Source organism: Sparus aurata, chromosome 2 (assembly GCF_900880675.1).
Source record: "Sparus aurata chromosome 2, fSpaAur1.1, whole genome shotgun sequence".
In the NCBI taxonomy this organism is placed as follows: Eukaryota; Metazoa; Chordata; class Actinopteri; order Spariformes; family Sparidae; genus Sparus; species Sparus aurata.
In genome coordinates this window covers 22,601,171-22,617,377 of record NC_044188.1, presented here as the reverse complement: position 1 = coordinate 22,617,377, position 16,207 = coordinate 22,601,171, and the positions used below count along the sequence as shown (strand labels likewise).

General features: G+C 42.5%; 1 long non-coding RNA gene across 2 annotated transcripts; it reads left to right on the top strand.

The window, feature by feature from the left end:
* The first annotated feature begins 6,537 nt into the window (after positions 1 to 6,537).
* On the top strand, positions 6,538 to 7,899 carry LOC115573502 (uncharacterized). 2 transcript variants are annotated; one of them, XR_003982293.1, is made up of 3 exons: positions 6,538 to 6,582; positions 6,925 to 7,219; positions 7,517 to 7,899. It is a non-coding gene; the product is annotated as an uncharacterized LOC115573502 (long non-coding RNA). The 2 variants fall into 2 exon arrangements; XR_003982292.1 differs by having other exon boundaries at positions 6,541 to 6,614.
* Positions 7,900 to 16,207: the final 8,308 nt, after the last annotated feature.

The following is a 16,207-nucleotide window of genomic DNA, read 5'->3' as shown; positions in this document are numbered from 1 at the left end:
GTGTTTTATTTGAATCATGTCGATTCAGATGCAGAAGCATTGTCGTGGTAATGATGGTAAAACCTTACAGCAAGCAGTGTTCACCGAAGGCCTTAGAATCGGATGAGTTTTTATTGGGTCACAGCAAAATTAGCATTTAATCAGTTAGACATGATTTAATTAACGGTCAAATATGTAAGAATTGGCCACCTGTCAAATTCATACGTACAAATAGGGGGCAGCATATCACCAAAGTGACCGCTAAATGCTGCTAATTGTAGCTGCTCTTAGCTAGTTAGTTCAGTAGGCCATACAGTTATTCCAGACTGGGAGCTTCGGGACCAGGGAAGTGTTGGTGTTAACACTCGTAGCACAGGATAGGGGTGGGTGGTTCAATCCAAATATCGTTAGTATCAATACCAAGGTGAGTATTGGTATCAGATCGATACTAGCGTGATGAGATCGATATTTTTGTCGTAGTTTCTCTTTAAGTTCAGCAAATCACTCGTATTTCTTCACAGAGTTTGTGTGATTACAGCGTCTCTCTCAGTCCTTAAGCACAGTGCTCCTCTCCACCTCTCTCACTCCGCTTACTCAGGTTCACTCTGAGGTATGAATATGGCAGAATATAACAACTCTTTTGTGTGTCTGTTGAAGGAACATGAGTATTCCTATTTAGGCTACAAGCAGATAGGTTATAGATTTAATTATGTTAAATACTATTTTCTTATTTGGCTAAAATCTTTGTCCTGTGTTTTATAATCATGATCAGCTAATTAAAGACAAAAGTACAAAATCATTAAACGATCAGGAATTTTCAAATAAAAAGTAATAAAAAAAATTGGTATCAGCAATACTGGCCCTGTAATTACTTGGTATCGGATCGATACCAAAATTTGCGATATCGCCCACCCCTAGCACAGGAGCTTTGGACCGGGATTGGCCAGTGCTCGCTGGTTAGCTTGCTAGCATAAGTAGATTTCTCTACGATAGACATCACAACGTCAAAACTGTAATTTCTTCACATTCTCTCGATATTTTAAGAGTGTTTTACACTCAAATTCCTACATATCACCCCTTTAATTTATTGAGATAATCCTTAGAAGCTGTTAATGTAAGATAAACTTAGTTGTGTATCTTTACATAACAGGGTTCTGAAAAGTAGAAAGTAATAAAATGTTTTGACGTTTTTGGAAAGAGTGACACCACTCTTACATCTGCACGCTAAATATATGAGACTTGAGGCAGGCCATGATTCGCTTAGCTAATAGTAAAGCCTGGAAATTGGTAAATAACTAGCCTGCAATATCAGCCTCTTAAACTCACTAATTCAAATGTAATATTACAGTGTTAACATGACATACTGTAGTTTTAAGGTGGTCATTTAGCTGGGAGACAACCAGACCAGTTATAACTAGCCCCAGTGAAGAAACAAGATATCTATCTATCTATCTATCTATCCATACTTGTTTTTGTGTATGAGTTTGTGTGTGTCAAATGGGACATACAGTGTTTATTAGTTAGCTTTAGAGGTGCTTGTAGGTGTTTTTAACTGAGGACAGAACCAGGCTCTTTCCTCCAGTTTACAGTTTTTATGCTAGGCTAAGCTAACCTGCTGTGCTTTATATTTACAATACAAATGTGAGAGTAGTATCAGTCTTCTCCTCTAACTGTTGTATTTCAAACAATGACTTTAAAGAACGTCTGGCCTTACACTGTAAGAAAGGTGGCTCTCAAATGTTGGTCATACCGAGGAGAATTTTGTTTATCTGATTATTTGTTTTCGCCTTCTTGGCCCACTGTGTATTATAATCTGAAAGGAATTCTCCCGTGCTCAGCCTTCCCCCTGTCTGTACCCCCTCCCCCATCCCCAGCAGTGTATTATCTGAGCGCCATGTCTAATGCGGTCCAGAGGGAGGCTGGCGAAGGTAGCAGTCTACCCAGCCTGGAGACGGCTCACATGGGGCACAGCAGAGCTCCTCCACCTCTCCTCCTCCTCCTCCTCCTCCTCCGCCTCCTCCTCCACAGCTCATGCACATCTCGTTTCTCAGGAAAACTTTTCCGTGCTGTCGTATCTCTCACCTCATCTCTTATCTTTCTGTGTCTAATCCTTTTATCTGAGCTTCCTTTCTTTCAATCTGGCGTGTTCTTGTTGCAGGTTTGATTTGTTTCCTGAACCAACGTGGACAATGAGGTCACGTCCTCGCTATTCGTTGTTTTATTCTTTTTTTTTTTCCAGGGAACCTGCAGGTTAATGGAATAGTTTGACTTTTTGGCTAAACTTGGTTAAGAAAAAAACACAACTCTTGTGTTTCTACGTTAATCATGAAGCTATAGCTAGCAGGTGATTAGCTTAGCTTGGTACAAAGACTGGAAGCTGGTGGAAAAAGCTAGCCTGGCTCTGTCCAAAGGTTACAAAATGCGTCTATCGGCTCCTCCAAAGCACATGTTATCGGTTGTATGTTTAATTTGTGCAAAATCTGAAGTGTTAAAACAACAAGACGTGGTTTTGCAGTGGGTTATGTGCGGAACTATATTTTGGCCGGACTGAGTGACTTCCACTTATTACATGGCAACATCACGGTGATGACGTAGCCCCTAGAAGAAATACCTCCAGCCCATACACTGAACCGCTGTTGAACTATTCCTTTGAAGCTGCAGATGGTGGTTATTTCATTGGCTGATTTCAGTATTCATAGAGTCTGTCGTTGTTTAAATTTAGACCAACCAAATACATGATAAGCAAAATGATCTAATGCATTTAACCCCCAGATTTTGGGAAAAAAAATAAAAATGAATGAATAAATATATAAAGATGGTTTAAAACAAAATATCACAAAAAAAATATTCTAGAATTCTGGTGAAAATGAGGAACTCACTTTGAGGCAGGTTTGGTTTGTGGCACATATAAAAAAATAAATAAATAAATAACAGTGACAATAGACTACAAACAACCATTTGAAAAAATCATTTCACAAACAATTGAAAAACAAACACATTATGATAATGATTGCCATCCTAAATGTAAGTAAGTACTTGAGGAAATGATCCTCATGCAGGGAACCCTCATCCGTCAGCACGTTCCACCCTTTACAACCATTTCAGTCGTTTCCTCTGCGAGTGCCTCTCGGCCTCCGTCTCGACCCCGCTCTCTGATCGGCACCGGGTCGCGTAAGACTGTCGTGCCGAGCTCCGCTTTTTTGGCACAGGAGCGAGGGGAACGGGAGAGATAGAGGGAAGGGAGGGAGTGGTGGGGGAGATAGAGAGGGATAGAAAGAGGGGGCAGGACGAGTTATTTTGCTCTCTTCGTGCCTCCTCGCTGAGCTGCGTGCCTGTCTGCTCCTCTCGTGTGCATGCGAGATTGCGCAGGTTGCCCTCCATTTGCCCCCATCTCGCTCTCTATCTTCCAGTCTTTCCTGGCTTCCCCCTCTTAATCTCTCTTACAGCCTTTCGTTCTCTCTCCACTTTTTCTTTTTTTCTTTCCCCAACCTGCCCCTACCCTCATCAGCTCTTAACATCCTAAAACCCTTTTGCCCTCTCATCTTAATAATTCTCCTCCTCCTCCTCCTCTGTCTCTCTCTCTGTCTCTCTGGGTCTCTGTCTCTCTGTGAGTCATGCAGCGGGCACTGGCTGGGTTTGTTTGCCTGACTGCCCTCCAGGAATTGCTGCTGGCGGCACAGAAAGCACCACTTTGTAGACCTGCTGGCCGGGGTTAGAAAGGAGAGTCGGTGGAGGGAGTGCAGGGGGAAGGTGTGGAGGGGAGGATGGAGGGAGTGAGAGGAGAGGAGAGATGAGAGAGAGACAAGGGGGGGTGGGGGACAGAAAAGGGGGACAGAGGAGGGATGAGGTTGCAGAAAAAGGAGGACTATGCGTCTGTGCGGGGAAGATAAAGGCACGCGGAGAGTGAAGGATTGCCTTCATGAGAGCAACGACAGAACTTTGAATTATTCAAAGGAGTCAAGATTGCTGTGTGTGATGCTTGATGCAGTCCCACAGCAGCAGTGTTTCCACGCCGTACACCGCCGCAGCCACACACTGCCGCCGCCGCCTGCTCAGCTGAAGCAAGGCTCTGAATGGGGAACGGGCCCCTACAAATAACCTGGGAGTCATACACCCGAGTCTCGTTGTACAATAGATTTTAATTGTGCACCCACAAATACAAACACGCACATCGGCTTTGAATCTAGCTTATTAAAAAACTTTTCAATCCAACCTGTTCAGTGTGTAAAAAAAAAAAAGGAAACGAGACAGTTAAACACTCCCACGCTGATTTGTTACACGCAGTTTTCTGCGATGATTGAGTGTGCGCGAAATTGCCTCTGCTGATTTTTCAATCAGGGCTTGTAATAGACTCGTGGTGCTGTTTGAAGCCCTAATAGATGACGCCGTTACCAAGAAAAGCAGCAGAACATTGCCCCGCGTTAATCTGCCGTGCGCCGCGACACATTATTGCTCCACATGAGATACAGTTACATAGAGAGTCGTTCAGGAGGTTAACTCTGTGTAGAACTAGAAGTCAGTTCATTTCAGTGAGTCATTCAGTGCTTATACATTGCAGAAGACACAATTTTAAATGTCTCTTTGGACACAAAATGATGTAAAAGACTCTCTAACAAGCTCTTTTCTTTTTTTTTTTCTGTAGCTTTCTAAGACGCCCTGCTCTCCTCTCCTCTGCTGCTCTGCTCAGCTCAGCCAAAAACCTCTCCATCCCCATACTTCCGGCTTAAGCTTTCTCATATTGCTCTAATATCTCTGTCACTCACACACACACATGCCGGCATGCAAGCAGACACGCACGCCAGGGCTTGCATACGTGTGTGTTTACTCTTTTCACACACACACACACACACACACACACACACACACACACACACACACACACACACGTATCTGGAAATGTCTAAGCTTTGGTCCGTATTAACCCAATATCTCGTTCCCCTCCTCTCACACGCATGGCCGTGTAAACACACTGACGTTTATGCACATATGTATGCACACACACACACACACACACACACACACACACACACACACACACACACACACACACACACACACACACTTCCTGCATTAAGCCCAGGTCCATATTGCTCCAACGATGCCCAGCTGCAACCAATGAACATTCCAGTTACTGTTTTTTTTTTCTTCCTCCCTCCCTCTCTATCATTTCAAATTTTAGCTCTAAGCCCTTAAGAGAGCCAGCAGCCAAATATGGTCAGCCTTGTGTCATGAACTTTGCGCGACCTTCTAAACCGGCATTGGGATCGTGACCTTTAAGACCCTGCCTGAGGCTGAGCTTTAGGCACCGCTTGGCATGACCACGGAGAGAAGTCCGATGTGCATGTGCATGTATGCACGCCGCGGCGGCTAAGTCCGAGGGAAGAGTTCACGACCTGTGACGTACTAAATACTTGTGAACGTTTAATGTCTCATTTTACTGTCTCTGCATCCTCAATTTATGGCAGCCTAATTATCTACAGCACTCATTTTTATGCTCTCTGCTATTTTATTTCTTCCTCTTAATGCAGTAAAAAGATTTAGGAAACAGAAGTTTGGAGTATGAAGTGGCAAGTCCCTCCAGCCAGTGAGTTTTATTTCTGTAACCAGAGACGGAGGAAGAACTTGGATTCCTAAAAGTCATACATTTAAATATTGACTCAAGTAAAAGCACGAAAGGATTAACATAAAAATAACAGTACTCACTATGCAGAATGACATAGTTGCCAGTTGTCATTTGCCCAGTTGCCCAAGCTTTTTAGTGGCACTAAGCAGAATTTGATCTGGGGCCCCCCTCCCACCACTGCGGAGTCACCTGTGCTTGACAATTATTGACACAAACGTCACACTATAATTTTTACATTATAAATTGTATTAATGCAGTGACGGATTATGAACTACTGTCTCCCTGGGCACAGATGTGTAAGGACCCCCCCTACCTTATTTGTACGAAGTGGGTGCATATGGGGGAAGGGGGATATGGCGGTCCTCCCCCAGAAAATTCAGAATTTGGTAGATGTGAATTTCTGTATTCTGGTGCATTTTTGGGATGGCCAGCTGGAGAAGGGCAATACCTAAATGTTTTCAGATTCATAACCTCTCACATGCCACAAACACTGACTGAAACACTGGCAAACACAGCAGTTGTCGGCAGGTATATTGATCATGAAATCAGAATCATCTTGTCTTGAATTATTCATTCATTCATTTATGTCACTTGTTTGGGAGTGGATTATAATTGTTGATGTATTTATGTGTTCAGTACTCGGCAAATGTGGTTTAGCAACTTCATATAGCTAATCTGCTGGGTAGCTGGGTTTTGGTTGGTTATTACCTGTTTAATTTAGTATTTATATCCTCTAGTGTCTTATTGTGTTCCCAGTGGTCTGTTTCCCTCCTGTGTTCCTGTGTTCCTCCCCAGCCTGATTCCCTCCACACCTGTCTCACATCAGCCTCATCAGCACCGCCCTGTTCCCGGTGTCTCTCCACCTGCACCTCATCCCCTCGTTAGTTTGGTTTGTATTTAAGCCCGTGCTGTTCTCTCTCTCTTTGCTGGTTCGTCTGTTCTCGTCCAAGCGTCTCTTGTGTCTGTTCCCCAGTCCTTGTGTGTGTTCCTTATTTGTCTTGGTGGTTTTCTGGTTTGTTCTTACTTTGGTATTTTCTTTGCCTGCCTTTTTCTTAGTTGGATTTTTGGACTTATCAGCATTAACGCTCGCCTTTTGTCCCTTCACCTACCTGCCTCTATGTGTGTCTTGCATTTGGGTCAATTTTTTGCATAAACGTTGACAGCTTGTGAATTTACCCCTCAGGGATCGAAAAAGTTACATCCGAAACCTTTTATATTACATCAATCATAGATTATTTGATGATCAGATTGTGTTTCATTTAATGATAAATTCATCCAAGAATGATTCTGATTCTGTTATTATCTACTCTTCCCCATGCCAGTGGAAAGTCGGATGAAGCGTCATACTCCACAAAGTGTTTCTGGGGGTTCAAATGGCTCCATACAGCTTGTCTGATGTCATCTTAGTCTGTGGAGCCCACACCCTCAACGAGCGGTCCAGCTTGTGCACCCACTTCAGATTGGCTACGTGCTAACACTTTTAGCTCAGCAGCCAGTGAAGATTTCTTCTTTTACATTCATTTACATACGTTCTTTTACATTTTAAAACATCTCCCCATCTACTTCAGTTGTTAAGGAGTATGCTAAAAAACTTCACCTCTTTCCATCAGCATGATGGTGAGTATATCACAACTGAATTTTCATTTGTGTGTGAACTGTTAGCTTTAAATAAATCTGCATTGTAACAACTAATTAAAGTTGTTGTATAAATTTCGAGGAGTAAAGAGAAAATTATTTACCTCTGAATTGTAGAAGTATGTGTAGGGCAGAATATGAAGTACTAGAGTAAGAACAAGGACCTCAAAATTGTACTAAAGTGCGATAGTTGAATAAATGCACTTAGTTACATTTGATCTCTACAACTGCTAAACAAACAGTATCACCTTATAATAATCTGTCTTCTCTCACAAGAAGTGGTGTGAAGTGGTTCCCACACTGGAGCTCATTGCTGTGAAAGGTGAACATGGAGCTTTGAAATTTCCCAAAGGCCTTCGATGGTTTTTAGCCGCCGTTTTGAAACCACAGAAAACAGCAGATGACACCGGTGCTTGTGCCAGGGTGAGGAAGAGGAAGAAACCACAATGATACCAAAATTCCTCTGAGCTGCCACCACTTTATTGACATTTCCCTCTAGTGCATCCCCCTCTCAGCGTGTGCCAAAGCAATGACGCGATGTGGCATGGAAGAACCAATCACACGAGAGCGTAAAAGTCCACCTGTGACCGGAGAAATACTACGTCCCGCCAGTCACCATGCTCGATCCAAGCAATATTAAGGCCTGTGTCTCTCTCTCTCTCTCTCTCTCTCTCTCTCTCTCTCTCTCTCTCTCTCTCTCTCTCTCTCTCTCTCTCTCTCTCTCTCTCTCTCTCTCTCTCTCTCTCTCTCTCTCTCTCTCATCACCATCATCTTTCTCTCTGGCTGTGCTCCACCAGTCCTGCTGTCATCTCCTGTTTATATAATTGGGGTTCAGAGGACTTCAGTCTGGCAGGGAGGGGGACAGGAGACGGAGATTAGGAGGAGGAGGAGGAGGCGGAGGAGGCAGAGGGACAAAGAGACTTCGGGAACAGGCCTATTAGGAGTCTGAGCAGGCGGGAAGATTCAAATCGAATTGAACTAATCTGTTTGGAGTGCTGGTCTGCAGCGTCAGGGAGCTTGGAGGGTGGAGGGTGGTCTGCTGTGATAAAGCCACTGAGGGATTGGCGGTGGAAAAAAACGCTAACATATATGGTGCAGATTAAGTGAAAAAACTGCATGGAGCGGGGTAATCTCTCTGTCTTGGCTCATCTGTGGCTCCGACTCCAACATGCTCTTAAGACATGAACACCGCTGCTGCCGGTGAATATATATTTTGTAATTTCTTTAGTTTGTTATAATCCTGGCAAGTAGCTCTCTGTGTTGTCAGATCATATTCGCTGCATTACCCAGCAAAGAAAAAGAGGATTTAGGCTAAAGAACTAGGGATTGATAACTGATATTGTTGGCCTATCAGAAACAAGGCCACAGGGAGTCATTTTGAGGCTGTTCTGCTCGCTCAATGTGCCGTAACTCGACATTAACAACCGCTTACTGTAAAATGTTCACGTTGCAACGTTAATTAATGTCTTATTGTGCTCTAACCAAAGACAAAGTTCCAATTAGCGACATGTTGCTTCAATGTGAATGGAATACTATTTGATAAATGGATTCAATTAAATAAAAAAACAAGGTTATTTGTCCCCGGGGGGAGTGTAAAGGATTGCCCATTGTTCCGACCCCAATAGTCAAGAAATGTCCAGAAACAGCTGCCCACTGTCCCTTCGATTAGCCTGTTTGTTGCTTCATTGTGGTTAGTGTTAGAAAAACAAATGTCAGGATCAGAGCCAGCCAAAGCCAGAGGAGGAGCAGGGCATCATGAAATACAGATGGGGAAATAAAGAAGTGGAATAATGGTATGGCTCTGTCGTGTACTGGATTGGACCATCATTTTAGCACTTTCATTAAACAGGTTAAAGGTGCACTATGTAGTTTTTGGAAAGTTTTTCATCGATTGTTTTTTTTTTATGCCTAAACGAACTAAATAAACAAACTGTCTTTGTTTTCATAACTGAATAAACCGAATGAACAAACTGACTTTAAAGGACAACACATCTCATACTGTATTACTTAATTCATATTTGGTGGACCCTGCCACCTTTTCTTGCTCTTGTACAGCTTGCTTATTCGGGTTATGGAAAAAAACCCCAATATTTTTTGAGTTAGTGTTATTTAATGTTGTGAATATCAAAATTCTGAGACTCTATTTTCAACCCAAGACATATTTCATAAGAGGGACCTATGATTCATAGTTTGAAACTTCTGTGTTTGTCTTTTTGACAATTAGATGCGACGGTTGGAGTTTGCATGAGCCCTGCTTGACAACCAAAGGTATGTAAAGCTTTACAATGAGGCAAATTTTTACATTTTAAATGTAAAGCATCCAATTGATGGTGTGAATTAGGAAAAACAGTCGAATAAGGCTGCGACAAGTCTGCAGGGATATTCAGCTCACCAAGCCCATCATATAAGATGAATCCCCAAAAGACATCCTGTTTGCTGCTGCTTTACTTTGAAGAGGCAGCTAAAAGCAGAGAAAATGGGTCTTTGTCGCTCCTAATAACGAAGCACTCCTTTCTCTCTCCAGCAAAGTGCTCTCATTCAAATGCGTGAGAATCAGGTAGTTTCTGCACACATCAGTCGAAACCATGTGTAATGCGGCCTTTCAACAAAAAGAAAGACCGGAAAGGTGGCTTCTAATCAAGGATTTATTCCAGAGCCTTCAACACACTCGCCCAAGGTTGCGTGTAAACGTCTATAATGTGTGCGTATCCATGTATGTTCATGTGCATCCGTCTGACTGTGTGTCTGTTTGAAGTTCAAAAGGTTAATTGTGCCATATGGAGCGTGCGTGCGTGCAGGCGCATGTATGCCAGTATGCATGCGAACCGAGCTCGTCTTTGCTGAGTTCAAAAGGTTAGACGTGCCACGGAGCCGTGGATCCTGCCTTAATAATTGAGGCTTAACAAGCACATGTTAAAACATCATGATCCCCCCCTCTCTCACTCAGTCATGGCTCAGACATGAGAGCGGCAAAAACAGCTTGTTTGTCTCAAACTCAATTATTCACCAGCTCATGTGCTCTGTGTAAACCCAATCTCTTTTCTTATACGTGCCTGGAAAGTTTCATCTTTTATCACCGGGGAATTTAGGGTATTTTTTACATAATGGCTTTGTAAATCCTTTAGCTCTTGAGCTCTTCACACATTTCAAATGTTGTGATGTGCAGTAGGAGGAACACACCTGCCCACTCACCTATTAGTCACCACTGAAAACACCATCAATCTCCCTCACAGGGAAGGTGTGATTTTTCTTTCTGCCATGCTAAAAAACCTGGATCCTGATATGAGTTATTTTTTCTTTCATAGTATGACTCCACACTTTTTTTTTTTTTTATCTGCAACAGAAATCTAACATTGAGCCCTGTGTTGTGTGTTTAACACTCAGACATAAACCAGCAGGACATGTCTGAGATTCAAAGGGAATTAGTAATATAATTTCAGATCTCTGTCTGGTTCCTCTTTTAGGCAACAGTATCGGCTTTACATGCTGGATAACACAGTGAGCAGGGACTGTGTGTTGTGTGCTGTATGTGTATTTTATATAATTACTGACATTACTTAGAATCATCTAGGCTGACTTTAAACATGTTGCAGTTTGCAGTTTCCAGGTGTAAGAATAACTTTTAGAATTTTATATATATATATATATATGTATATTCTAATTTCCATTTCCATTTGACAGGCTCGGTACATGGCATACATATTTTATGGTTTTCCAGGGTACTGGAACACATGACACATTGTTTGTAAGATATTGTTGAGGCAGGCTCCACCACATAAAGTAAAAACAAACAAATAAATGAATACATCCAAACAGAAAGAGATAGTTATCACTTTTGATATTGTTGTATTTGATATCTAATTGAAGTTATTGTACTCTGCATTGTGTCATACAAGAAAACATCTCATGATTTATATCTTTTGAATATAAAAAGAAAACAACAACCCTGCTTTATTATGTTTAATGCATTTGTTAAAATTACATTCTTATTACTTGAGCTAAATTGTCTTTGTTATAAGTAAATGTAATAAGTAACAATAAGTTAGTTTGTTTATGTTTTCACCCATGTCCATTTGTTTGTTAGTTAGTTGGTTGGTTGGTCTGTCAGCAGAATTACACATGAACTACTGAAAGGATTTCAACTATATTTGGATGGAGGATGTGTGTCGGCCCAGATTAGCTTCACATTTAAAAACTAATTTTTATAAAAGTTTTTTTAATTTTTTTTATTCTTAAGTGGGCTGGTTGGTTTGAGTGCATTTTCGTCATTGTCCTGGTTTCATTATTCTTATTTTTGCAATTTTATCAATCTTTTGTGTTGTGTTTTTGCATTATGTGGTTTTAATTGCATTTTAACTTATCTGTAAAGAATGTTATTTTATTTTACCGTACAAACATCTTGTGACTTTGTGAAGTAAAGTGCTATATTAATAAAGATTGTTTTTATAATATAAAGTAAGTAAGTCTTGGTGCGGATCTGGATAAGGGGACTGATTTTTCTTGCTTTCTTTAACATTATGAAATACTGCGTTGTTGATCATTTTCATTAAGTCCTAAGGGAATAAAACATGGATCTTGATCAAAATCTATGAGTGAGTACAATTTGATGCAGATCGTAGATCTGGTGAGCATGAATAAGGTTGCCAACTTTACACCTTTATGACTTTTGAATATTTACAGTAATAGTGATTGATTTGTGCTGTCCCTGAGAAAAAATAAACTGGACCAATAAAACAAAATCTTTGTATTGCAGGTGATTTAAAATTTAAAGTGGTAAAGAAAGGGCTATCAAGTTTGACGGTGGATGTTGGGTCTTGGTGGAAGTTACCCTCACTGAGTACCTATCTAGTTATTGTACGTTTTCTTTCATATGTGACTGGCCTGTAGTCTGAAAAAAAGCTTGAATTCATCCTTGCCTAAACTTTTTAAAGTGAAGTCTGACAGAAAGAAAACTGAAGGAAGGTCAATTTAGCTAATCTAACCCTACCTCCCCCACCCTGGTTGTCATTTACATGTATATTATGTTGCCACTACTTTGAGTGTCAGTGTTGTGCTGACAGGCGCACACAATGTAAATGCTCAGCACAGCTGGCAACACCTCAGCCCTCTGAGGCCTGTGCCCATTCCCATGGCAACATTATCAAGCGCTGAGCAGCCATGTGGCAGCAGTCTTACGTGTTCCAGAGAAATGGTCATTCAAATGTGGATTTGAATAAACATGCTCTTCCCATCCATTCAAATTGTAATTTGCAGAGCCGTGGCTGGAGAACACAGTGTGCAGTGAGGAACAGCGTGCAACAGAAGAGCACAGCCCGGTCTCTCTGGGTGTTCAGTAAGCCTACATCTGGGGATTTAGAGCCAGGGAGGAGTAGAAGGAGGGAGGAGGCAGGAAGGGTGAGGGCCAGCAGGGGCTCATTCCCAGTGTATACAGGTGGAATTAATGGGAAGCAACAGGAAAAGCCTGAATGTGCACACACCTCCCTAAGGCCTCAAGGATTATAGCTCGTGCACACACACACACACACACACATCACACAGGCATACACACACTTTTCACAAATACTCGCTCAGTCTTGCACATCTAATCGTTACTCAGTTTTTCTCTGAAATGGACGATCTCGTTCTCACAGACACTCAGTTTTGTATCAGTCACGCCCAGAACATTATAAATCCTTTCCACTCCTTATTTACTCAGACATGTGTGTGTGTGTGTACATCTTTACCAATCAGACTGTACGTGACTAAATTCCAGCAGTTGCCAAATGACAACTGGCTATGAATCAGAGCACTCGTCCTATTTTCACGCTCTGTGCCGTGGTGTTTCTTAACATAATGGGCTGGGACTCAAAGCGCGTCTGGCCGCTCCCGACGTGATGAATGAACTTGTATGTCTCGTTCCATCCGTCCGAGTCAACCCAGGCTAAATGTGTTGGAGCAGATTTTTGTCCCCAAATGGGTTCATGGAAGAACTTTGTGTCCACACTCTTCATATTATTTTAAGCAAGTAAACTCTAGAGGTTCATACAGGGTTTATGTCAAGTTGTTCTGTGTCACGGCCCGCGGAAATGATTACAGGCCTGATTACAGTCAATGATCAGATTAAAAGTTTGACGAAAGGATTTACGTGATTCACAGTTTACAAGTTCCGGTAACAATTAAGAGATGACGTCCAGGTTCGGTTCAGGTTTGATATAAAAGCACATATATATTTTTTGTGCCTTTTCACAGAAATCTACACTGCACATGTCTGCAATGAGGGTATACAGGAACGCTGTCACCATGGTAACATGTATGTGTCAGGGTAGCACAAAGTCAGTGCTTCAGTTTACATTGATTACTTAGTTGGATATTGGCTCAGATTGCTCAAGTCTTAATGATGATAATGATTATACCAATGTCACCTAGTGGTTGGATATATACGTTGAAAGACCCGTTCAAATGTACATGTATCAATCCAATCCCCAGAGTAAATTTTCAGGTCAGTGATGTGACAACGCTGTGCTCATGGGCTGGTTAGGTTTGCGCACAAAAGACACTTTGTTAGGGTTAGGAAAGAATCAAGTCTTGGCTTACCTGGTTCTGTCACCACATGCATGGCTGGAAATGATCTTTGCGTCTCATCAAATATATCAACTTTTGATAATAATGTTGTGAAAAATAGGTCTGGTTAGTTTTAGCATAAAAACTACTTGGTTTGGCGCGCAGGCAGTCGAGTGGTTAAGAGCGCATGCCACATAGGCAGCGGATCCTGGCTGGAGGACCTTTGCTGGATGTCACATCCCCCTCTTCTTCTATTTCCTTATATCCACTTTCAAATAAAGGTTTCTATGCCTGAAAAAAAAAAACCACTTGGTTAGGAAAACATGATATCTCCAATAAAAATCATCCTGTTTTTTGTCGCCACAGACACGGCTGAGGATGTCCCAACATCTCGTCAAAAGTATCCTGGTTTTGTCGCCACAAACTTCACACTTACAAATGTTGAAACATCATAACCAGAAACCGCAGCCTCTGGCTCAGCGGCTCGTCTAGCTGAATTGACATCACTATCCCATCCATCCTTTAGACATGACAGTATATCCATGGTTTGCGGAATCATAAAAAGCCGACATTGTATTGTGGCATTGTATTTGTCGTGCACACACGTCTGACTAAACCACAGAGCAAACCTCATATCATACATATGATGTTTTGTATGTTAAATTGCATTTTTCTTGATTTACATAATTTTCTTGTTAATGTTACAATGTCAACCGAATGGAGCCATTTATGGTCAGGTCACTATCCAACCAATGTTTGCCGAGCTACCTTCTTTCTAGCTTCTTTCCTTTCATTTTTCTCCCTGTTTGTCTCTCTCCCCACATGTCCCCTGTCTGCTGCTAAACCCTAAAGCCAAATGATGCGATAATAGGTTACAGGGAGAGATGGGCATGAAGGAGGACGGCATGCAGGAGGGAGGAAACTCGGCTTATCAGAAACATTTTGTTCCCCATCGTCCAGGTGAAATGGAAAACAGCTCTCCCAGTCAAAGGGAAAACACTGGTGCTCGCAGGAAGCGGCATGCGAGGGGAAAACAGTAATGAGCTGGCAGAAAGAAAAGAAAAAAGAAAGAAAAAAAGTCACCACTTCCTGTCCTATAGGGAGCATGCTGGAGGAAGAGTGGGCACCATTGTGGGAGGAGGAGGAGGAGTAGTGCATGTTTGAGAGTGTGTGAGGCGTGCGTACGTGCCGTGTGGTGTGTGAGCTTCGGCGGAGGTGGGGACGAAAAAGAACAGGATGCACAGCCCTTGAGGAATGCGTACAGCCTGGTGGCACGTCTGTGAAACTCATCCCTCCCTCCACGAGCCTGCACCTCTTTTTCCTTTCTCCCTCCATCTCCCCTCTGCTGTTCTTTTTTCTCTCTCTCTCTCTCTCTCTCTCTCTGTGAGACAGCACAGCAGTCACACGGGCGAGCAAGAGGGATATCTATAAACAGAGATAGTGAGGGGAATTAAAGGAGGAGGGATGAGCGTGAGGGATATTAAAAAAAAGGTCAGAGAGATTGCTTTAGAACAGAGGGTTTGAGATTGAAATGACTGCAGTGAACGGGACACGAGCACACGATCCTATTATCACTTTGCGCCCTCAAAACCCCCCAAACTTCAGTGCTGCGTGTCACATCTTGCTGCCGTAGCATGAGTCACCCGGGGATCCCAGGGGAGCCCCGTGAGTGGCTACAGTTTGCAGCTCACGACTACAAGAGTTGCCTTGTTGACCTTTGTGTCACATGCCGCCGCCTCTCTCAGCCTCCGAAAAATCTCTAGAAGTGGAGAAGTCTCTCATCTGACTCCTAATTGCAATTGTTGACATTACACCTGCACTTTTACCTCCTGCATCACTGCAGCCCTCGTACGCATCAGGCCGGATCTTATGTTTTTTGACAAGTAGCCTTGGGCATGTTCCCTTCCATTCATTTCATCCACATTCTTTTCCCATGTAAAAAAACGCTGCCTTTCGCTCTCGCACCCCCGACTCCCCCAACTACGCCACCCCCCCCCCCCCCTCCTTCCGTCCCGCAGGCCCCCCCCCCCCCCCCCCCCCTTCAAAAAAACAGCTGCTCTCCATTCGTCCTGATTATCCCGGAGAACAGAACAGAACAGACCATGTAACAGAACAGCACAGACTGCACTTTATTTATTGTGCCGCATGCTGCCTTAGCTCTGGCTGGCTAACTAGCCACAGCAGGCCTGCATTCCAGCCTGCTGCAGTCAGCCTGCTCACTCTATACCCGACTTTGCAATTTGTAGCTAAAGTAACTCACCTTTCATAATAATAATGATAATAATAATAATAATAATAATAATAATAATAATAATAATAATAACAACAACAATAACAACAATAATAATAATAATAATAATAATAATACACCTTTTGAGACAGCACTTTTCAAAACAAAGTTACAACAAACTTACTGCAGTTGAACCAGGA